At 36.3% G+C, this 24,175-nt stretch overlaps 1 protein-coding gene and 1 pseudogene across 14 annotated transcripts in view; both read right to left on the reverse strand.

Moving 5' to 3' along the window:
- Pcdh7 (protocadherin 7) overlaps nt 1–24,175 on the reverse strand; it is a 430,160-nt gene that overhangs the window by 228,107 nt on the left and 177,878 nt on the right. The window lies entirely within an intron of this gene.
- LOC134481749 (large ribosomal subunit protein uL6-like) overlaps nt 1,519–24,175 on the reverse strand; it is a 24,572-nt pseudogene continuing 1,915 nt past the window's right edge.

Raw genomic sequence — 24,175 nt, forward strand, 5'->3', positions numbered from 1 at the left:
GAGGAGATAAAATTGAACATTTGCTAAGAAACATATAGTGAATCAATACTTTCTCATTGGATTTAAACGCTGCTTCTTAACAGAAGTTATAACACATACTGTTGATTAGTCCAAGAACAACTTAGTTGGGGAGGTCCTAGGGGAGAATTTGGCACTACAACCCTGTTAAATGGACAGAGTGTCAAATTTCTCTCTAAATTATTACCTTTGTACCCATACATTAGTGCAACAATCAACCCTGTGTTAGACAGTTGCTTTTTAGAGTGAATGAAACTTAATAAGGAGACTCATGACTATTGGTCAACATGCACAGAATAAGAGACTGTACAGATTCTATCTCTAAGTGAGACACTGGTGTCATAGTCTAGATTTTCCACTCTCCAGCCAGTGACCTATACCCATGGAGATGATAATAGCACCAACTGGATTCAGTGAATGAGAGAATGGGGAGGAGGAGGGAGAAATAGAGCAAGAGGGGGAGAGAAATAGAGAGGAGAGAGAGACAGAGAGAGAGAGAGAGAGAGAGAGAGAGAGAGAGAGAGAATTACAAAATTGGGAGAGAGATTTGGTGGAATGAACTGTAAACTAGGGATTAGATGTGAACTTAATCAAAATATATTGCATGCATGTATAGAATTCTCAAGTAAAATGAGGTAGTCCCTCTTTTAGAAGCGTGCACAGAATCCGCTCAGTCACTAAAAGCCAGTCCTCAAGAAGGCATTTAGGTCAGTTCCAGTTTAAGGGCCTCTGGGCTCTGCATCTGAAGCGCATTGTATTGTCAGCAAAGGGGACATATCTTTTACCATGGGGGCTAACCTAGGGGAACAGCTGTAAGCTGAATAGTTAACAGGTAGGGAGACTCTTGCCCAACCCTGACCAACAGCTTTAAAGAGGGCTTTAACAATGCTTGGCATGGTGGTTCTAGTTAGAATTTGGCTAGTTAAGGGAGCACTGTCAACCCAAATAAGAGGATTACAGTTAAACTCTATATGTATACTTGAGACAGACTTATGTGTATTATAGATTTTTTTTAAAAATGTAGACAGTCTACATACAGAGCTTCTCTATGATTTATCTTTAAAATCCTGTTTTTTTAACCCTTCTTTCTCCTTCTCCATCTCTTTCTATTCTCCCTAATTAAAGGCTACCCGAGGGGAGCATTTCCCAAATCAGATCACTTACGCCCTCTCGTTTAAAAATAGAATCTTAGTGGAATTGATTTTATATTGGGTACATTTAGGAGTAACAAGAAAATAGTTGATATTTAAATATTTTATATCTTAAATATTCTTACACACAAGGTACATCAATATGTCTTTTTCATAATATTAATCACATAAGATAAAATTTTCAGAGAAAATACTGCTGTAGAATGAATTCCCACAGTTACTAGCAGATTTGGAACATGTTTATGTTCTTATAATCTGCCCTTTTTAGTAAAAAAAATTTCCTCAGTAAAATTTCAATTAATAACTACCACAAAGGATTTCCTTGCTATTTCTTATTATTTTTAAATGAGGATATGGTTGCATCATTGCTAGTACACCTAGTATACCTGCAGGTCTGTTGACCCTTAAATTTTTCGGGGAATCCTCTTCTATCATATTTGCTGAGCCTTACATGTAGGAGTTGTATTATAGATGTATCTACAGGGTCTGGGATTCCCCGCCTGTCTCTGACTCCCAAGTGCTGAGATTAGAAGCGTATGCCAGTATACTATACTGCCCGGCTTTACTTGTCATTCTCTATCGAACGTGAAGCATGATGCTTCAGACTGAATGTTAGTCAGAAATACGGTACTACTTTGAGGGTTGGCAAATCACTCCAACTGAGAACCTGTCCATTTTTTTTCTTTTCTTTATTTAATAAAGCACTATAAATCCACCACAATAGCCAATCCACTTACACAAATTTCTTTAGCTCATAATTTCTAAGTCATCCTTTTGTTATGGATAAAATGTACTAAAATTTTCTTGGAATCTAGATCAGAAACTATAATAATCAAATCTGAATCCTGGTTTTATTTATACCATAGCTGGAAAAATTATTTCATCTTATTTAACGTATAGTCCTTATAAATTAAAACAAGAGTTTCTTATAACTTAAACACAAATACTAAGTATTAGAAGCCTCATTTTATAAATTTTTTCATATAAATTTGCCATTATAATACAGAACTGAATAATGTCTACAGATTAAATAAGCATAAATAGTAGTTTAAGGTATTGTCAATATTTGCTACATTTGACTTTTTTGTGTAGCTGTTGGTAATCGTGTGCATGAGTGCATGTTTCATATACTAGTAAAACAATATGGTTTGGGTTTCTGAAATCCACCACTAGCAAGCAGTGTTACTGACAATTTGGTTTTCTCACAATACAGCATTTCTTTGGTGTTCTTGCCTTAAAAGTATAAATTAACTGTGGCCTGAGAGATAGATAGTTGAGCAGTTGAAAGCACTTATTGCTGTCTCTCAAAACCTGAGTTGGGAGACCAGCATACCCAGAGTGCACAAACCCATCCAAAAGTCCAGTTCCACTGCATCTGTTGCCTTCTTCCAACCTTTAGGGCTGCCGGGAACAGACTGCACATACATACATGTGGTAAGACAAAAATAGACATAAAATGAAATAGGTACACCCAAACAAAGCTTTAGGATAGCAATAATCCTTGGTGTATATTGTTTGAGAGAAGTGGATTGCCATGGGTTCCTCATTGCCATATTTTCTCACATCACAGCTAAGTTCAAAAGAAGTCCTGGTCCAACATGAAGTGAACTCAGTGGTGTTTTTACAGATTCATTTCGCACATTGATTTTTGGGGACATTTTTTATATTCCTGGTAATTTTCTTGTTTATTATGACTTTTTAATTTTGTGTCTGTATGGGGTTTGCTATGTACGTGTGAGTTTGTGTATATGTATGTATTTGTGTGTGTTTATGTGCATGTCTTTCTTGTACTTTATTTTTGTTTTGTTTTGTTTTTTTAATTGACTTTATCTAAGACAGAGATGGGGAGGGCATGAAGTTGGATGGATTAGAGGGAGTTTTGAAGTACATTGTCGGAACTATAATGATAATATATTGTATGAATTTTCAGCAAAATAAATCCTAGGCCAACTTGTAATCTCTGCACCTTCCCTAACAAATCTCCCTTAGCCATGATTTGACATTTGACCCTTCACTTTACTCCCTGTAGCAGTTGGTAATCTATTACGTCAACGAGATACCATGTAGTCCCAGAACACATGTAAGATCATGACTTGCAGATGCCATAAGCTCCTGGAAGCCTTCATTTCATGTTCATGTTCAGTGCCAGCAACAAACCTCTGAACTGAGAATGGGACCCCCGTTGAAGGAATCAGAGAAAGGACTGAAAGAGCTGAAGTGGCTTGAGAACCCATATGAACAACAATATCAACCAACCAGAGCTTCCAGGGACTAAGCCACTACCCAAAGACTATACATGGACTGACCCTGGGCTCCAAATTCATAGGTAGCAATGAATAGCCTAGTAGGGGCACCAGTGGAAGGGGAAGCCTTTGACTCCGCCAAGGTTGGAACCCCAGTGAACCAGTGAACGGGATTGTTGTGGAGAGGGCAGTAATGGAGAGATGGAGAGGGAAACACCCACATTGAAGGGAAAGGGGAGGGTTTAGGGGGATGTTGGTCTGGAAACCAGGAAAGGGAATAACATTTGAAATGTAAATAAGAAATACCCAATTTAATAAAGATGGAAAAAAAGAATTTCCCTCCTCTGCATCTGTCTCTAATGATTTCTCTTAAAACAATATCTCTGACACATGTAATCTTAATAGCAGCTGCTAGCAAGGTTGAAATAAAATATAGTAATGAAAACACACAGGACCACAGTTGGACTTCAGTTCCCAGTTCATCTGAGCTACATTCACTTGTAAATCTCTTTGTTGACATATGCTGGGAAACAGGAAGGCAGAGGGGGTCCTAGGTAAGGAGAGGAGAATATTGACAGGTAACTAATGATAAAAATACTATCTTCACAATGGCATTCACTCTAACAAAGACTTATTAAGCACTTGCTTTGTGCCTACCACTGTGCTGAAACATCTACAGCTGGTAAATTCAGTCATTAAACCCCGTTGGGCAAGGCGTAGATTAATCATTCAGAAGCTTTCAGAAGCTACAAGCAAAGGTTTCTTTTATTTAACACTTTTTCACTCTGGCATTGTGATAATCACGCCTGGTTCTCCTGTTCCTTGCTTGTTTTGCATGACTGCCTTATACACCTATAGAGTTCCAGAAACAGCTGAACGAGATCGATAAACCTGCGTGGTAAATTACACAGTTGGAGCTAGTCCCCAGCAGCCCATAGGAGCAACTCTGAAGAACCAAGGGGAAATTCCAGCAGGACTGGCCAGGTTTGTAAATGTTAAAACATTAGAAATAAACACATAAACAGCAACCAAAAAAACCAGTGCTTTGAAAAGCTACCTTGTAAAACACAGAAGCACAGACAGAGGCCTGGAGCAAAAGCTCTTCAGTCAATTCTCTCTTATTAAAATGAATAGAAATGAAATATGCATTTTCTGAGCCACTCAAGCAGATGCTCCATTTTCTTCTCTATTTTTTTTCTTTCTCTATCTTAGACACTTCATCTAAACTGCACCTGGTGAAATCTGTTTAGGAAGCTATATACATTTAAAATCCCTGGGTTTTCAGAGTGTATGGAATGAAGGTTCATGTCCTTAGATAGCTTTTCTTTACAGAGAAGTAGAGAAAGTCTCTGAACTCTTACTTCGCCTTTGAATGATGAAACAGAATAGATCCTAACTTTGGACTCAATCTATTGCATAGGTAAGTCATGTTCTCTGAATTATCTTTTATTCACTCATTTCATCTTAATTACCCAAATGTTATTTTTTGAAAGAAAATCTACAAGGGAACATAGAGAGCAATATATTTAATGATCTCTCTATGTTTACTTTTATTCCTTAAAATGAATCAGGTGATTAGAAAAGAAAAAAGAAAAACAAGAAACAAAAAACCCAGAAGAGTGAAACACAGAAAAAAGAATGACCTCTTAATAAAGTTGATATTCAAATTGATGGAAACTGAGAGTATTTTTCCTTATCTGTAAAGAAGAATAAAATGTTGCAGCTAGAATTTCGTTTTGCCAATCAACTGACTTTCAAGCACGGAGGTACAATTGGATACTCTGAGTGTCTCCACTGCATTCACAGAGGTTATTTGAAGTAGGGGAAACAAATCTGAGAGCAGATGAAAGTGGAGCAAGAAGGAAGACTCTGGTCTTTACCCCACTGCTTAGAAGATAGAAAGGACTATATCTAAGGGGCACAGATGACTTCAGAAGCTGTTAAAATCAAAGAGCAAGTCTGTTCTGTAACTTCCTGAATGTACAACACTTTGTGAGCCCCTTAGCCTGTCATTCTGTTTTCCTGCAATACAAATGTTTTGCACTGATTTTCCATAGTAATTGGTTCCAGAGCAATAAAAAATTTACACGGAAGGTCATACATGGACCTCAACTATGGAGGAAGAGAAAAGAAAGAGAAGTGGGTTGGTCATCACATTTATGATAAAGGTTTTTGAATACATTAATATTCAAATGTTGAGGCAAAACAGCATATCATTCCAATGTACTGTGTAGCAACTTTTTTATTATTAATCATTCCATTCGTTTACATCTTGTACGATATCCTACTTCCTGGTTAATCCCTGAACAAACACCCCATATCATGATATCCCACTTCCAGGTTACCTCTCCAAGACCCCCACATCCCACAACCTCCCTCTCCTCCCTCCCCTTCGTCTCTATGAGGGTGGTCCTCCACCTACCCTTTCCTGCTCCACCCCTCCAGCATCCCCCTATGCAGGGAAATTCCCACCCGTTGCTATCAGGCAAGGTCATCCTCTGCTACATATGTATCTGAAGCCATGGATCTCTCCAGGTACACTCATGGTCTAGACTCTGGAAGAACAGGGTGGTCAGGTCAGTCTATGCTGCTCTTCAAATAGGGTCGCAAGCCCCCTTTGCTCCTCCAGACCTCTGCCAGCTCAACAACCAGGTTCTCTGAGCTCTGTCTCATGGTTGGCTACAAGGATCCATATCTTCATTGGTCAGTTGCTGGCAGACTTCCTCAGGAACCGCCACATCAGGTTCCTGTTGGCAAGCTCCTCTTGACCAAAACAGTGTTGGGTTTGGTGTCTGCAAATATGATGGATCCCCAGGTAGGCAGTCCCTGGTTGGCCCTTCCTTCAGCCTCTGTTCCTTTTTTGTCCCTGTTCTTCCTTCTTCTGGGTTAAAAACTTTGAGGTGGTGGCTGGGTGTCCCCATCCCTTTTAAAGATGCATAAAGTTATTAGTTTGACAAGTATAATATAACCCATAAAGGTCATCTTTATAATCTTATTTGTGTATTTAATATTAGGTTTTCTGCATTTGTTTGCTTCAGTGTTTTAGAGAAAAGTGCTCATATTTCCCTGGTTGACACGGAACTCACCATGTAGATCAACTTGGGAAAGCTGTTTCCTGCTTTTGTCATTCAAGTAATGTGATTACAGATATGCAACAAATCATGTCACTGTCATTATAGTGCTGTGGAAATCCAAAAAAAAAAAAAAAAAAAAAAAGCAAAGGATACCTGTGTAATGGAAAATTACCACAAGTTTAAGTTTGAGTTGTCCAATTTATTATTTAGGGCAAATCGAATCAGAATAACGGAATTTCTTTTTAGGCCAGCAAATAGCAAGTGATTAGATATACGTCATTAGTTGGTCTAAGGCATGATGCTCCTTAGGTATATATAGATAATAACTTTATACTTGTAAAAATACCAATAGAGTTAATGAATGACATAGATTGGTCAACAGTGAAGTACATACACATAGATTTGTTCTCCATAGATTTTTAGTGAGCATGCAAAACAATCTATGAAATTAGAAGAAATAATTTCATCCTACCTCACCAGAAAAAAATAAACAACAATAATGTTGATGATAATGAGCACCTTGATTTCAAAAATGGTCTAATCTACACTGGGAGGGCTATTAAATTATTAGTGTTCGACAGTAATTTCTATTCTATATTTGTAGATGTTTTTTTTCTCCTTTATTTTTTCCTTTTATATTTTTGAGAAAAAATAATTATAGAGAAATAAATTCTGTATATGGGAAGCTTGACTCTTTCAGAATGAAAAGAAAGGAATTCATTAAATAGCAACAAATGTTGGCATTTTGTGATTCTTTAGGGAAGTTTGAATGTCTACAATCCAGCTATAAGACTAGGACTTAAACATGATTGATTTTCATAGAGTAAGCTCATAAAATCCTAGAGTTCAAAGTTAAGGCATATTTAATAAAGTAATCTAGCTCTCCAATATGCAGCATAAGTTATTCAAATATTCCGTACTACAAAAAGAATTTATTTTAGTTACCATATCATTAAGGTTGGTGATTGAATTCTTAAGCTTCTGGACAGATGGACATTTTAAAGCATGTGACAGAAACAGACCAAGGAAGCAACTGCAGGAAAATTCATCCTTTATTAGTACTATTGTTTGTCTTTCTAATCTGCTTTACAATACATCTGTCAGAGATTTGATTGCTGCATTTATAATATCCTCATTCTTTGTTTCAAAGAAAGATATCTCTGGGATTATTGTATTTTAACCCTGTCATTATTTTCTGTACCTTTATGAATATTGCCACATTCCACACATCTTATTAGTTTCTATACTAATTTTCACTTTAGAAGTGTGAAACTTTCAACCGGTGTGACATCTATAAATTGTCAACCTTTTTTATACACTACAGTCTTTGACTCACTGGTGTTTCTGTCCCATTGGATTCTGTCACTAGCTTTTCTACTGTAATGATAAATGTAATGATAATGTAATGATAAACTACTGTAATGATAAGCATGTAATTAACTTATTCTGGGGAAAGAAGCCCATGATCTTCACTTTTTTAATGACTGGCTTCAGTTTTAATGATTGGCTTTATATTGGCAGATAATAAATTGAGAGTGGTGTTTTTAAGTGCACTCTAACAATTCTGCTAAAAAAAAAAAAAAAAAAAAAAACCACCAACTACAGATCTATCAAAAAAGGACATGAACGTGCTGCAATAGCTACTAAGTAGAAAGAGAAGCCCAATTATTTTTCAATTCAAATTGTACTTGTGATTGGGATCTTATTGCTGGAGCTGGGTAACTTAGGTCTTACTGTTCAGTCTGCTACACTATACTGTTTCCTTTTTAAAAGCATAGATTCAAAAACTTTCCGATATCCCTGTTTTTAACTGTTGTGGCTTGCCGAATCGGAGCTCCTGATTTTGAAACAAGTTCAATATCATTTCCTTCAAGGATTATTTCATCCTTTTTCTTGGCTTGAGAGAAAGAATAAGGAACACCTGTCCTTATCCACGCCTTGTGGATGAATTTTTCACGCAAGAAATTACAGACTTCAACCGAAGACCCATTCTGAGTAATGACTTGGTGGGGAAGTGAGCATATGCAGACCTCATCTTGTAATAGAGACCCAGCTAACACCCTTGACTGTGTTCTGAACATGACTGCGGATGGCTCTGGAGTGGCCAGTCCCTTTCTGTTACCCTGCCATTTGTCAACCCGGAACCTTGTCTTTTTCTTTCCAAGGAGACTCAGCTCTACATTGATGTGATTAAAGTCCCTCCCGAGGGTGCCCATAGAATCCTTCACAATGACTGTGTGCCCCTTCAGAGTGATGCTGACATTTTCTGGAATGTCTACAGTCTGGTTGCTGAGAATGGTCTTCATTCTCGCAGTAGATGGGTCAAAGAGCGTAACTAGAAGTCTTAGCAGAGAGAAGGCCCTTTGTCCTATGGAAGCTTAATGTCCCGGTGAGGGGGTGATGCTTAGTGGTGGGTGGAGATGTACCCTCCTATAGGCAAAGGGGAAGGGGAGAAGACGGGGGTTTGAGGAAGGGAGACCAGGAAGGGGAGGGGGCAACATTTGAAATATAAAGAAAACAACCTTTTTAAAAAAGAAGTCTTAAAAGAGAGTTTTTAAGTAACGTTGAAAGAAGGGGAACCCTTCTTAGGAGCACTCTTGATGAAATGAATGGACTTAAAATGGATCCTTATACATTCACTGTCTGCTTACTTTGTGTGGTTCAGACATCATTTCATTGTCACATTGAAGGGGCAAGTCTTACACTTCACAGAAAAATCCAGTACCCCTGAACAGAATGTGCCTACACTCACACAGCTGCTGAGTGAGACACAGATGGGCTCTTACTCATAGAGCAGTAACATAGCCTTGGCTGAACTTGAGCAGTTGATAAACAGTCAGAGAGACTTCTGCATATGCTGATAAGGGTACCTGTCTAATTAATCTATACTTTAGCCCAGGCCAGCTTATTTGAAGAAAAAGAAAACAATGTTAGAACAATGGAGACTAAAAGAAAAAATATTCTAAGGAAAATAAAGTCAATTATTGTATCTGGCACTGATAGGGTTTCTTTTTCCCCATGTTCTGTAAGATAAAAACAAATTAGACAAGGAGATTGGAATTTCCCTGGATATTATATGTCGATTGTGGTTGTAAACTTAAGCAAATCTAAAAAGAAAGCTTTCCTGTACCTTCCATCATCTGAGCTGAGCCATTTTATTGAAGTCAGATAGATTTCCTGACTTATTTTACACAGGTCAGCTGTTTACAGCCCAGGCTGTACATCTGAATCGCTAAAAATAATGACATATATTAAATAAAATATTAATGAGAAATGAAAATATAAATAAATATATTAAATAAAATATTAGTGGCCAAACTATATTCCAGACATTTTTTGAGGGAATAGAGTTGAGTATCTATGTCAGCAGGTTTGAAAAATCCACTCTGGTCCTAAAATAAAATAGGAAATCAGTCCAATTTTAATTTGCCTTGCCTTGGGTTAACTCTCAGTATTCAATCATCATATATTTATAAGCCTGTGCAGTGGAAGTATTCCTCTCTCAGTGTGGTTTAGAAGGTATCATTTCTAGTTTAATGGTCTTGTCCTTAGTGTGAAATGTAAAATGTCTCCAGTATTTTGGAAATACCTAGACTACATCACCAAAACAATTGCTAGAAAAATTGAATAAATACCCCACCCCATTTACATTATACCTACATCATAAAGACTGGGCCTGGGGTGCTAGTTCTTGGACTGCTAATACATTCTAAGAAAAGGAATTTGTAATTAAAATCAGCTTGGAATTTTGTTCAGCCACAGAATGACTAATCGGTTTTATTTGTTAGCTGCTATTGGAGTAATCAACATGTGACTTTAAAAAAAATGGAAAATGTTTCTTCAGGAAGTTAGCTAACATTTACCAAGAGACATTTAAAGCTATTTTTTTCCTGTTAGTTAACAACCAGTCATGTATGATTACTGCAAGTTTGATTTCTCGAATTACTAACAGTTACTAATATTTCTGTTACAGTTTACAAGTGGCAACAAACTAACGTCTCCTTTAAGACTAGGGTGGCATCGGGGTTGGGGATTTAGCTCAGTGGTAGAGCACTTGCCTAGCAAGCGCAAGGCCAGGGTTCGGTCCCCAGTTCCAGAAAAAAAAGACTAGAGACTAGGGTGGCTTCATAGAATGCTGCCACTAAATAGTATCATATGGAGCACTTCTAAAGCTGTGCCCTTCCCGTCTCCTCTGGGTCTCTCAAATTTCCATTGTTATACATAAATATCCACTTCATTTTTATCTTTTTCCCCAAACATCTCAAATTTTCCAACTGATATATTAAATCACAACCACCTAGGACAAACTGTTTCCTCTATCCTGCGATAGCTCTGCTTGATTGCTACCCTCCGTAGGAAGTAGGAAGTTAAGAGTATACATTTAAGCATTATTCTCCACATTCAGTATTGCTATCCTTAGCTAACACAATTATCCTCAATCATCCTAAAAATAAATTGTTTGTGCCTTCAGGAGGTCTTTCATGATTGATGCACATTCCAAGAACTATTTCTCTGAGGGCTTTTGACAAGATGGAGAATGAAGGTGACAAGGACTTTGCTGCTCCTTGCTCACTGGGGAAAGGCTGTTGGATTCGGCAGTTCCTGCTTCTGCTTTCAATTTTAGCAGCGACTTAATAGAGGCTCTTGAGTTCCTAACTTTCTAACATTACCTGATTTTGAAACCTAGCATTTCTATTCATCAATTATATGATACAAGGTAAATTAATTTTTGTCTCAGTTTCCCACTGTTTAATATAAAGACAAACTGTGCCGTGACTGATGTATATGCATTAAAAAATATGGCAATCTCAATCTCTTGAAATCACTCAAGAGATTGTCCAATATTGTGAGAGGCCCTAGCCATGCGTTCAGAATATAAAATGTTTAGTGGATAAACTCCAGTTACTGAAATATATTTCTTTAAGAAAATAATCATTATATAAATGGTGTAATATTAAACATATTATTTGGCTCCTTTAAGACTTTTCTCATCATTACCTTTATTTTTAAGGCTGTGAGATAATAGTTATGAGGCAATAGATTGTGAATCTACGTTACACAAAATCAGGAAACATACCTTTAGCAAAACTCATACCAATTATGATAGCCTTTATAAACTCCCCACACCACCTCACTGCCCAACAAACACAAGCATTTCGTTATGGGTTTATAAAACAAAGATAATATAACAAAGCCACAGCCAACCAGGTCCTTTTTATGAAGGATGCTGAGAAAAGTAAAGGAAACAGTGCTCAAAACTAGAAGCAACAGTGGAGGGAACCCAAAGAAGCCATCATGGCAATGACCAGGTGGTTTAGGGTTCTCCTAGAAGACCTGTCACTGCTGTCTAGAAGCTAAATGCCTCGGCGAAGAACAGCAGCAAATGAAAAACATCCCGCTCCCCACAAAAAAGTATGCCATGAGACATGCGCTGTAAAATGTGTCTTTAGGAACTAGCAATAATAGACAAGTTGAAAATTAGGTAAAAGATAATTATTTAGCAGAAACTTGTGAAAGTCATCTATCTTTGCACATTTAATTTGTACAAATATGCCACAGTTCACTAACTATAAAGTGACTTTAGGTACATTTCAATTAATTGGGACAGAAATGTCCAAGAATTTGCATTGTTTAGCAAAGTCATTCTCAAAATACAACTAAGGATAGAAGGTTTGAATTTTTTTTTAATCACAGATAGCAGAAATAAATAAACTTCCTGTTCCTGTCCTGTTCATATGTATATGAAAGGGAAGTTTCTTTTAATGGTATTTTCTGTTACTTCCTACAGAACACTTATTTAGATTACTTTATTGTTGTCAAATCTCATTTCATTTCACAACATTCCGTTCCGTGTGTTCTTTAATGTAAAAATGCTGATTAAGAACCACCGGATAGGGGTTGGGGATTTAGCTCAGTGGTAGAGCGCTTGCCTAGGAAGAGCAAGGCCCTGGGTTCGGTCCCCAACTCCGAAAAAAAAAAAAAAAAAAGAACCAAAAAAAAAAAAGAAAGAAAGAAAAAAAAGAACCACCGGATAGATAGTATAATCCATTATTGTCTCTTCTCAGTGGGCAGGAAATGGCGTTTGTCAAAAATGGAGACTACAGCCCCAAACACCAATCCAAGCTTTGCTGTCTGCAGTTGTGCCCTAGGGGTCAGAGGGTTTTTTGTCTAAGCATTCTGAAGAAATCTTTACCCTGCAAAGTTAAAGATGACATTCAAGAAGAGCTGATACTCGGGGCTGGGGATTTAGCTCAGTGGTAGAGCGCTTACCTAGGAAGCGCAAGGCCCTGGGTTCAGTCCCCAGCTCTGAAAAAAAAGAACCAAAAAAAAAAAAAAAAAAAAAAAGAAGAGCTGATACTCATTCGCAGATGTGCTCCACCTTACTGTTTCTGTGTGCTCTGCCTTAGAAACCAGAACTCGAGCCAACCCAGGTTACCCTTCAATTTCATGTCTGGCACCATACTTAACAGATGAAAGAACTGAGACTCAGAACGCAAATGTCAGCCATAAATTTAAAACCTCTTTCAGGTTATATTCTTTTCTTTTCCTTATTTTCTTCCAGGTGCTGGAAATGAAACCCCATGACTCCTTCCTGTTCTAACCTGGCAAACCCTTCTTCAAGTTTTATGAAGATCCCAGAGTTCAAGTCTGCATCAAGCAAATGCCCCGATAAAAAGGAAGAAAGAAGCATAGAAAGGAAAGGCAAAAGAAAAACCCTCAAAGGCAATCTATGGCCATTTAGTTCCTTCACAGCTTTTCCCATCGAGGTTACATTTAGGGTTAGGGAATAGGAACACATTAACTCTATTTGACTGATCTCTATTTTTTTTGACATCTATTTATCTTACTGTTAGATGGAAAATTTAACTTCTCAAATTTCTTACTAGGATTTAAAAGCAATATGGAACCTTTAGGGAAGGGCAAGGTAACATTTTTATTCTACACTGGGCTGGGGAAGAGGGAGGTACCATTTCCATTGTGTACTGGGCAGGAAAAAGTGTACATTAGTAAGTCAGACCACTATGGACTGAGATTTGCTTATTAACCAGGCTTTGAAGATGTGTTCCTTATTACTAAAGAATCAAATGCATTTTTCTAAGATGAATTCTTACTACTATTTTACTACTATTTCCACAATATCACTTCAGAAAAAATATTTAATTGAATTTTATTGGTCTACAGTATGACCTATGTGATTTATTATAGAGAGATTAACAGCTATGTGTGCTTAATTCAGTTTACCAGTCTATCGTTATTCTACACCAACAAGATCAATATTATTAATTGACACAGTTTCAGTTAAGGAAAATATGTAATTATGGAACTCTCATCCTATATTAAAAGTCTGCAACTGAAAGACATATATCTGACCAACACCTACACCAAACACCTTCACTTTTTTCAAGTAAAATGTTGACAGTAATTATTTACCTTATGCCAATTGTTAAAAAATACTAAGATGTACTTTCTATACCAGGGTTTCCCACAGTTGACCATATTCTATCAACATTCTTGAACAGAGCGAATACTTCCTGCGCTTCTTGGGCTCACTTAGCAGACCACCACCCTGAAAGTATTGATGATTGACTGAAGCAATAAGAGAATTACTTTTAGTTTCACCCATTCAAGCTCCTTTAAATATTTGTATTATCACTGAAAGAGAAGTTTCTGAGGCAATTTACTGGTGTGAAAAGGGCTGGTAGGCTGCAAGTAAAAAGTGAGAATTATTTGGGTAACATTTCAAAAGTGTGCTGGTTTCTGTGTATGTGCAAAAATGTGTGTAAATTGCAAAAAATTACATTAAAAGTCACATTATGTCAAATGCTATGGCTTAATAAGCTATTTTCAGAGACACAGTCAATATTGAGAAAAAGCACATCCTTCTTTAAGTCTTTATCAGGTTTTCCACTCCTTCATTAACATTTTCCACACAATTAGTTTAAATTAGTGTAGTTTTTCTGTACCTAATTGGTCAAATTACTCATTCTATATAAAACTAAAAAAAAAAAAAAACAATCATCTCTTGTGCCAAAGATGAAGTTTTCTTTTTATGTTCAAAGAACAAGCTAATTTATACATTTCTATTTCCTCCTTCTCATTTGGAGCCCTAAAGGGGGAAAACCATTACAGAGCAGTGTCAGCCTGCTCAGCATTTGACTAGTGCCTCAAATCAGCAACAACAACTAAGCTGCATTGGAACCAATAAACATTTTAAACAAATATCATTTTATATTTCATTTGCTTTCCAATTTCACAGTAAGAATATTGTGCCCGTTCAAATCCATATAACTAAATTGCAATAAATACTCTCTCAGAATTTACAGTCCAAAATGCAAATATAAGTGGATTTAGCCAGAAGTCTTTCACAGTAAAATGAAAGGAAAATAAACATGTCATCAGAATACTGATCTACGGTATATGTTCAGAATGAAATAGCACCTGCTGGAACCTTACTGTAATGCACTGAGCATTACTCTGGCTTGTACAAGTGAATAGAATGCTGTGAATGCCTGTGGTTTAAATCCTAGAGTTCTATAACATGGGAACAGATGAGCTACAATAGTTCAGAATTAACGGGAAATTTTTTTCAAAACAAATCTCTCAAGTATTGACATATGGAAAGTACAAACTAGCTTTTTTCCTTTGCCTCGTCCTTCTTGATGTCAATTTTCTCTTTGAGCAAGCTTCCTGTTATGTAGACTGGTTTATCATATAAATTAGAATGCATGAGATGACAGCGAGAGAGAGTCTGTCATCAAACTGGTGTAGAACCAGAACTCAGGGATACTTACTTCTATATTACTACAACTTCAGGCGGCAGAAGATAGATAGCAATTCTACATCACACATTGTTATAAAGAAAAAAAACAAGCCAAACAAACAAAAACCAAGATAAACTAAAAGCAAAAACAAAATAGCACAACAACAACAAAAAAAACACCCCTACTCCTCATTTTATTTTCTGTGGGTTAGTTAATGCCAGTCACGTTACTTTGGTTCCAATACGGAATCAAAATTAACTAAGGGCATGTAGCATGTATAGAGGCAAAGTAGCACGGAGATAGTATAACAGATTCCATTAGAGAACTCCAGCTCTGATCTATACCACATTGCATGGATATCCAACATCGTCATCATTCACTCGCTTATAAAATCCAATAATCTGACTTTTAAATTGTCTTACCTATGTTTAAGTGGTTTTACTGTTCTCTTCATTGAAATTATGTCATAGAACACTACAGACTTACATCTATATTTTTACAATAAATGCAGAAATATTTGCCTGCTTACTTAGGCATGCCTTTCTGACTTATCATCCACTTTCTGCAAAAATATGGAATTTTTTGTACACTCCATTATTAGTAGTATGAAATTGGTGCTCATAATCACAAATGTTATGGTGTTCTCGTTGAAATTTTATTACCTCAGTGAGAAAAACAATACGTATCCTCAGTCATTTGGCCATGGTAGAAGATTGAGCTAACACTTATTACTAAAATTGATGAAAATAAAAATGTGTATGTTCATTTAGTAACTACTAATTTCTTTGTTTTTCCTTTTATATTTTCAAGGTAAGTTTTGTTTGTTTGTTTGTTTTTGTTTTGTTTTGTTGTGCATTTGAGGCTATCCTGATAATTAACCTGTAGACCAGGCTAGCCTCGAATTCAGAGACCTACTCTGCCTCCTGAGTTCTGGGATTAAAGACATGTGCTATGACCACAATAAAATAATAGGTGTTTATTATAGGTTTTCTCAGAAAACTTATGAATTTGATTTTATAAGCAATGTATGTCTTTTTTAGAGACATTGACAAACACTAGGCATTGACACATACAAAAGTCAGGCATTAGACCTGGACCTTTCTACTCTTGGAATTGCCTTTTCTTTTCATAGTAGAGCTTTATTTACATTAAAAATATCAGTATTTGTCACATCAAATATAAGAATTACCTAAAACATAAACATCTCTTATTTGACTGAGCTTTGAGATTATGACCCTAAAATTTAGTTTGTCTTTGCCAACCATAACTGATTTCTGGAATATGGACTTAGCTTCATCCCTAACTTACTCTCAATGCCAGGTTTCCCAGAAGCTACAGAACTAAGCAGACTGTACTATAATTCACTAATATGCAACTAGCTACATAAAAAGAAAAATGTTTCTTCTAAAATCTCTACATTTAATAGTACATTGAAGTGGCAGATATGTACTTTTGAGTAAGACTTTGCTCCAGAGTGAAGGTGTCTGCTTTAAAGAAATACACAAGCCACTTAGACCAATTCAATGCAAACCTCATGGCTTTTCTTTTCCATAATACTTAAAGTAATGTACTTATTTACTTTTTATGTGTGTTAATTGTTTTTTGCCCGCAAGTATGTCTGTTTCAGAGTGTTGAATCCTAGAATGGGAGTGACAGACAGGTGTAAACTGTCATGTAGGTGCTGGAACTGAACTGAGATCCTCTAGATCAGCAGCCAGTGCTCTTATTGGCCAACACATTTATCCAGCCCCTGGTGCCTTTCTGTTAAGATTATAATTCTGAATGTAAGATTCTAGCAGAAACAATGTTTCAGAACATTATATCTAAATAAAAGAAAATATCCCATACAATAAATAGTTGTAAAATGCTAGGAAGACTAATACAAGGTTTTGGTTTATTTCTCCAAGATCAGTTAGGAATCTGTCTGGCACCATGAACAATAATCTAAATAAATATGAATAGCTATAACTATCAATGACTTCTCTCTACCCCACTGATTACACAAACTTCTAGTGAAAAATATCACTCTACAGGATATTAACCTAAAATATTAAAGTTTAGTAATTTCTGAAGACTATTGTCAACACAGGGTCAAATTATCCTATGAAAAACAGTCATTTGAGTAATAGAATAACCCACATATATTACTTAAGCAGATTTTATTTCACCAACAAATGAGATTATACTTTCTAGAATCAGAGGCAAAAGATTCTTTGTTAGATCCTGACATCCAGATAAGTAAATCTTCTCAATGGGAGACTGAAATATTCAAATCACACATATTGCAAGTTACATTCCTACAGAAATATTAGTTCACACACCTGCTAACCTAAAAAGGTGCTGAATGGTTGACTTTACACCTTAACTTGAAGAAAATTATACATCAGTTGAAAAACAAACACAATTTGCCAATTCTAGAGTCATGCAATGAAATGACGGTGCACTGAATAGTTAGCCATTCTTTGAAATGTATTTTTCATCGAAAATAATCTATTCCTCCCTCTTTCTCTCCTCTCAGTCACTCTCTCCCTCCCTCTCCCTCTCCTTCTTTCTCTCTGTATGTGTGTGTATATATATATACACATACATATATGTATTATATACACATACATATATATACACACATACACATATAATATTTGATGCTATAATTTGGAGACTGCCTGGCATGTGATAGAATATGCATATAGTAAAATGTGTATATAAGTTTTGAAACATATTATTTGTCTTCAGAAGTTGGCTGTACAATACTCAACATTCTTAGAACACTTTAAACAATGAATGATCTTACTTAGGTATAATAGTCAGAATATAAGCATAAACAGAAGAAAATGGTTACTTTCATTGTAGAGTAGAACTGGCTCATTAAACTGTTGTAAAGAGAAATCTTCGTAACTAGGAAGTGACATACAAAGGGGTCAGATTACTATTTAATTAACAGTTGTTGTCTACCCTAATCCTTGAAAGCATTCATCAATCTAATTCTTCCACTTCAGCAAACAATATAATTACATAGACCCTTCGGTGGTGTATCCCACGTGTAGAACGTTAGATGCCAATGACATGAGAAATTTCATATTAACGTGAACTTTATGTGATTATTCATTTCACATTGTGTTGTTCACTAACGAATACTTGACTGTTTTGATCCACTAAACTTAAGCTACTGGGGAACTAATATTTTACCGTTTTCAACAGATCTATCATACCTAAACTGTTTATTAATAAAGCTCATCTTGGAACTTTGTTTTATAATGACATTTTTGCTTTATTAACATTATTTATGTTATATTCTAGCTCACCAAGTAATATTCCACTATGTTTAAAATATTTCCAGTTCTTTCTGGAAAATGAAAAAATATTTCACCTATCTTTTTGTGCAGTCTATTTTTTTTCTTTTTTTTCAGATCTGGGGACCGAACTCAGGGCCTTGCGCTTGCTAAGCAAGCGCTCTACCACTGAGCTAAATCCCCAACCCTGCAGTCTATTTTTTAAATAGTAGATATTTTCTGTTTTCATAGACAAAACACTTAGAACAATATAAAGATTCATAGAGTCAACAATCATATGTTTGGCAGATTTTCAATTCTTTCCCCTTTTCTCTAGAAAAATTAATATTGGTTCATGGCAATTGTTTAGAACATTTTTCCACTTAACAAACTGGGCACAAGTCTGAGTTGCTATATAACAAAATAATAGTGCTCTCTCATGATGCCTCCCATAGTAAATAACATCCCCAACCTCTCTGGAGAGTACAATCTTAACTCGCTAAAAAAAAAAGTCAAGAGCATCAGCAGCAACAAAAGTCCAAGCTCATTGAAAGCTAAAAGAAAAAGTGTTAAAATATGCAATTAACTAGGAGCTTTTTATTAAGTGAGCAAATGGCTTTTGGCCATTGGCTTCCATTCCTTACTGCAGTTTATTGTAACTTTTGTTCTCTATGCGGTTAAATAGGAAAGAATAAAGAGAAAGATGAAAGGGATTAGGATGAGACATGAAGTAATCAGTTTCCCATTAAGAAGAAAAGAAAGTGTTTAAGGGTAACAAAATCCTGACCAACATCCACTTAGTGCACATAACAAGGAGTGCTACAAATTGTGCATACAGTAAATACAGTTTGACAACATCATGAGTAGTGTTTCTGTAGAATGTAGATATTGAGAAAACCAGAGATGAAATTTATATCTCCCAGATGTGATCTTTCCATAGATGAGCAACATATACAGTCTAATTAGGTGTCTACTCTGATTCAATAAGGGGTGTCAACAGACAGGCACAGAACCCCCAGTGTGTGAACAGTATATTCCCACTTCTCTTTAAGAATGGACATGGCCTTGCTGGATCATGACATAACTGAGAAAGTAAGGCAACTCTCTCAATCAGAAGACGGAAGCTAATAGACAACTGAAAACGATGACTGATAACAACGGTCTCTGGCTCCTTCATAGGGAACCAGATACCATGTGAACTACAGATGACTGGAAAGCATGTGCTGTATAGCCTCAGCAGTTAGTTTTCATCAGGCACGTACTGAACAGCATCTCCTCCAATCCTATTGTCAGCCTTCTGAACTTCTTTTCCAGTTGTTATGTTATGTTTAGTAACAGGGAGACTCTAATTCAACCGTGTTAATATGGCGACTTGAAAGATAAAATCCACAGTTTGAGAATATTGGTTCCTTCATTCACATACTATTAAAACACTGCTGATGTTACACGTCCTCATGGATCACTGTATAGTCATAGAAATTATATGATTCCCCCCCCAAATAAGGTTGGTATGAAACACTTCTACATAATTATAATATATTTTGATCTTTTTTTTTAACCACTCAACCTTGGAAACACTATAAACTAGTAATTCGAACTTCAGGAATGAGCCTCAAAAGAGATGGTGTCTTTATAGCATTACAGACTGACAGAAATAGAATAACATACACTTTGGGTTAAGTGTTTGAAGCATTCAAGTATCAGAAACTGATACAGACTGTACAATGATGAAAAATAATAAATGATAGGAATTTAAGCAATTCTGTATTTTTACATGTACATGTGCTATGTTCATGGTGTGTGTGTGTGTGTGTGTGTGTGTGTGTGTGTGTGTGTGTGTGTGTGTTTACTCTGTGAATCAAGCTGGCCCACTTTTCTATTGTGTGTGTGTTTGTCCACTTGTGCTGGTGCATGTACATGTATGTGTACATGGAGACTGAAGATTGGTACTCCATCTTTTCTACCACTGTTCTCCATTACAAATCCTGAATTTGTGTCTTTCGATGAACTCAGAGTCTGTTTATTTGGCTAGTCTAGTTAGCATGACCCAGGGTCCTCATTCCTCTTTTTTCCTAGAACTGGAATTGCAGGCCAACTGAAATGTCCATTAGGCCTTTTGATTTTATAGCAAATAGAAGTCTAAATTATGATTCTCATGCTTGACCTGCAAATACTTTATATGCAACCCACAGTTTCATCTTCAACCTGGTCTATAAACACAATGTCCTACCAATAATATATTATTCTAAGTTGTTTACCCTAAGCATGCAATTGAAAGTGCTTAAAGTATGTAGAACATTTTTTTCTAACTGTTCAGCTTCAGAATACTTCAAATTAAGTGAGTGTGAATGGCTTTAAATTGTGAATAATAACTCAAGTTTATAAATTAAATCACAAGTAAGTGATCTGCATATAGCCCTTCAAAAGCATAGCAATCATTGTGCAGACACATGCGCCGATTTGACTCAGTCCTCTGTGTTCTATTATTACATTTACTATGCTCTCTTTCAACCACTCATCAATATATTTAGCTAAACAATGCTTATTTCTTAAATTGTAGTTCGTTTGGGTCCCTAGTGCCCAGTCTGATGCTGTTGTGTTCTAATAGAACAGGTAACAAATCTGCTTTCAACTCGGTATAGTCTTCACAGACTCCAGAAGAGAAACAAACCTCTGTGGTTCTAAACTACTGGAGTTATGGCAGGCAGTTAGAGGAAGAGGAAGGAGCAGTGCTGACACACATGCTGAGTGCACAACAGGTTTGGTAAAGCTTTTACTAACTTATAAAACAGTACATTGCTACATTTCTATTTATACCACTGAACATCCATATGCATGTCTCTTTTGATGTATACACTCTAAACATTTTATGTTATCATGTAAGATCCATTTGATAAAGCTTCCAAATGCCAAATTTCCTTTTGAAAAATGTACACCTTCATATACGCCAAAGAATATTTAACTCATCTTTTCAAACATTTGCTTATTTTCAAACAGCACACACGTTCCCTTAAAGTTCCTCTAATTTCTAATTCAGAATTCTAACAGTTTACTGAGTAATTCCAAAATAATATTTAGTGTTTTCAAGCTTGTTTTACAATGGGAATTTTTAGCCATAAGGTAAATTCAACAAAGCAGTGTCAGTACACATTGGTGTTCTAGTGTACACATTTATCTTGTATCTGCCGGTATCATTCCAAGAATCATTTCTTCTATTTTCCCCATCGTTTCCCAATGGCCAGGAAGTGAATCTTAGGTACCCTTTCAGTCCATCTCTACTCCACCATGGATCTGAATAACAATGCTCACTCCATCCATCCTGCACACTCTTAGAATGACAGAGATTTCCGAACCCATCCATATTCACTCTACCCTCCATCGTCTATCTGAAACGGCACAGACTTCTGGAACTGGGCCACAAGTTGTTGTTACTCAATTCACATTAATTCTTTTTAAGTAGAAAGTATTTGTATTTCCAATTGCTTTTTACATATAAATTATGTTCTATGTTTTAAATTTACAACCTAAAGTTTCTACACACTGAGAATTTATTGCAATGCAGCCTTATGGTATAGATCTTTTTTTCCACCTCACATCACTTTTTATTACACTTTATTTATTGAACATAGGGTGACCTTGTTCCTATTTCTCCTATGGCATTATCTCACAATCTGAATTTTATTGATTATAAGTACAACATGGTCCTCTTTCAGATTTTACACATTCGGTTTATATGTGTTATTATTATATTCTATCAGCACACCTTATAGAGAGTAACTATAATATTTGAATCTCGGAAATTATGATGATAATGGTAATATAGGTCCATTTATAAAAGTTTATTGTTTCTCCTATGATGAAATTCTGAAGACTGCTACGAAAGTGAATAAGTTACATGCCTATGTTCTTCTATGTAGTGTTTTGACATAGAACTATTTCCACCTTAAACTAACTATTCCTACTTTTGTGGTTTAGAGTATCCTTGAATTATACATTAAAATTAACAGATAAAATACATTCACATGCATTAAACATTCTTAAAGAGAAAGGGGGTTAATGGAAAATAGAGGGTACAAATCTTCTTGTGCATTTCATGTAGCTTCGAGGCAAAAACGTGACATTCTGTAGATAACAAATAGGCATTTTACCTTGCTATAGCTTTAAACTGTATTTGACACTTTACAAGTTCAGTGTATCAGACAGCACAATAGCCATTTATCGAGTGCCTACTGTATTTCAATGTTATGGATTTTAGCATGTAAAGATTAGCTTCATAAGGCTACAGCATAATACAAACGAGAAAGGTACACACAGAGAACTTCTCCTTGAACCTTATTGTGATGGAAGGATGTTTATAAAAACTAGCACTAAGGATTCAAATGGAAAGAGTGAATAGCTATCATAAGCAATCCAATATCTGCATCAACAACGATCATTATTTAGTCATAGCTACATTAACCATCTAGTGTTTTATTCACTAAGAATAATATTGCCTTCTTCATAACTCCCACACACAAAGAAAGAGAAGAAACTCCAAGACAGGAAAAGAGGGAAAGACAGGGAAGTAGGTAAACAGGGAGGGGGAAAGGAGGAAGGGAGGGAGAGAGACATCAACAGAAACAAATTAATATTTCCAAAAAAATACTCCTGATAGAGATTGAAATACTAGTCCAAACTTCCAGGTTGCTCTTTTATGTGATTGATGTTACTGCACGTTCCGTACTGACGATGTATTTAATTCATCCATCCAACACTAGAATTACCATAGATGAGGAAATAGTTTAAGCCATTTGTCAATTTTTCATGCTAATAAGCAGCTGAACCAAAAGTGAAACTGAGTCAACCTGAGCGTAGAGTGGTACTCAACATCAGTTTCAAAATATATAGGTGAGAAAGAGGAGAATACCCAACTATGTCATTTGTACATAGGTTAATTTGCTTTCGCCTCATATTAATCAGTATTTACAGAACCCCATGCCACTTCCCATACATAGAATACTATTGTGACACCACCCACTATAAACAGACATCCACAGCATTTACAGAAATGGAACAAAGTAGCTATGGCTTTTATTCTTTTTTTATTTTTCTATTGGACATTTTCTTTATCTATATTTCAAATATTATCCCACTTCCTGGTTTCCTGTCCAGAGACCCCCTGTCCCATCCCCTAATGCCTGCCTCAGTGAGGGTGCTCCCCCACCCACCCACAAACTCCCTCCCACCTCCCTGCCCTGTAACTCTCCTATACTGGGCATCAAGCCTTCACAGGACCGAGGACCTCTCCTCCCACTGATACCACGTAAGGCCGTCCTCTGCTATATATAAGGCTGGAGCCATGGATCTCTCCATGTGTACTCTTTGGTTGGTGGTTTAGTCCCTGGGAGCTCTGGGGGGGGGTCTGGTTGATTGGTATTGTTCTACTTCCTATGGGGCTGCAAACCCACTCAGCTACATCAGTCATTTTATATAGCCATATCATTATGGCATTCAGAGTTAAGAAAGAAGTGTACCAGTGCCCAGCAGAGAGTATGCCTAATAAAGAACATTAAATATAAGAGAATAAGAGGTGCTTTGGAAAAAGTTTTATCCTCCTACCCCTTATAGTAATAATAGGAGCAAAAGAGAAAATGCAAGTGGGGCAGATTTGTCAATAAA

This window comes from Rattus norvegicus, chromosome 14 (assembly GCF_036323735.1).
Source record: "Rattus norvegicus strain BN/NHsdMcwi chromosome 14, GRCr8, whole genome shotgun sequence".
Lineage (NCBI taxonomy): Eukaryota > Metazoa > Chordata > Mammalia > Rodentia > Muridae > Rattus > Rattus norvegicus.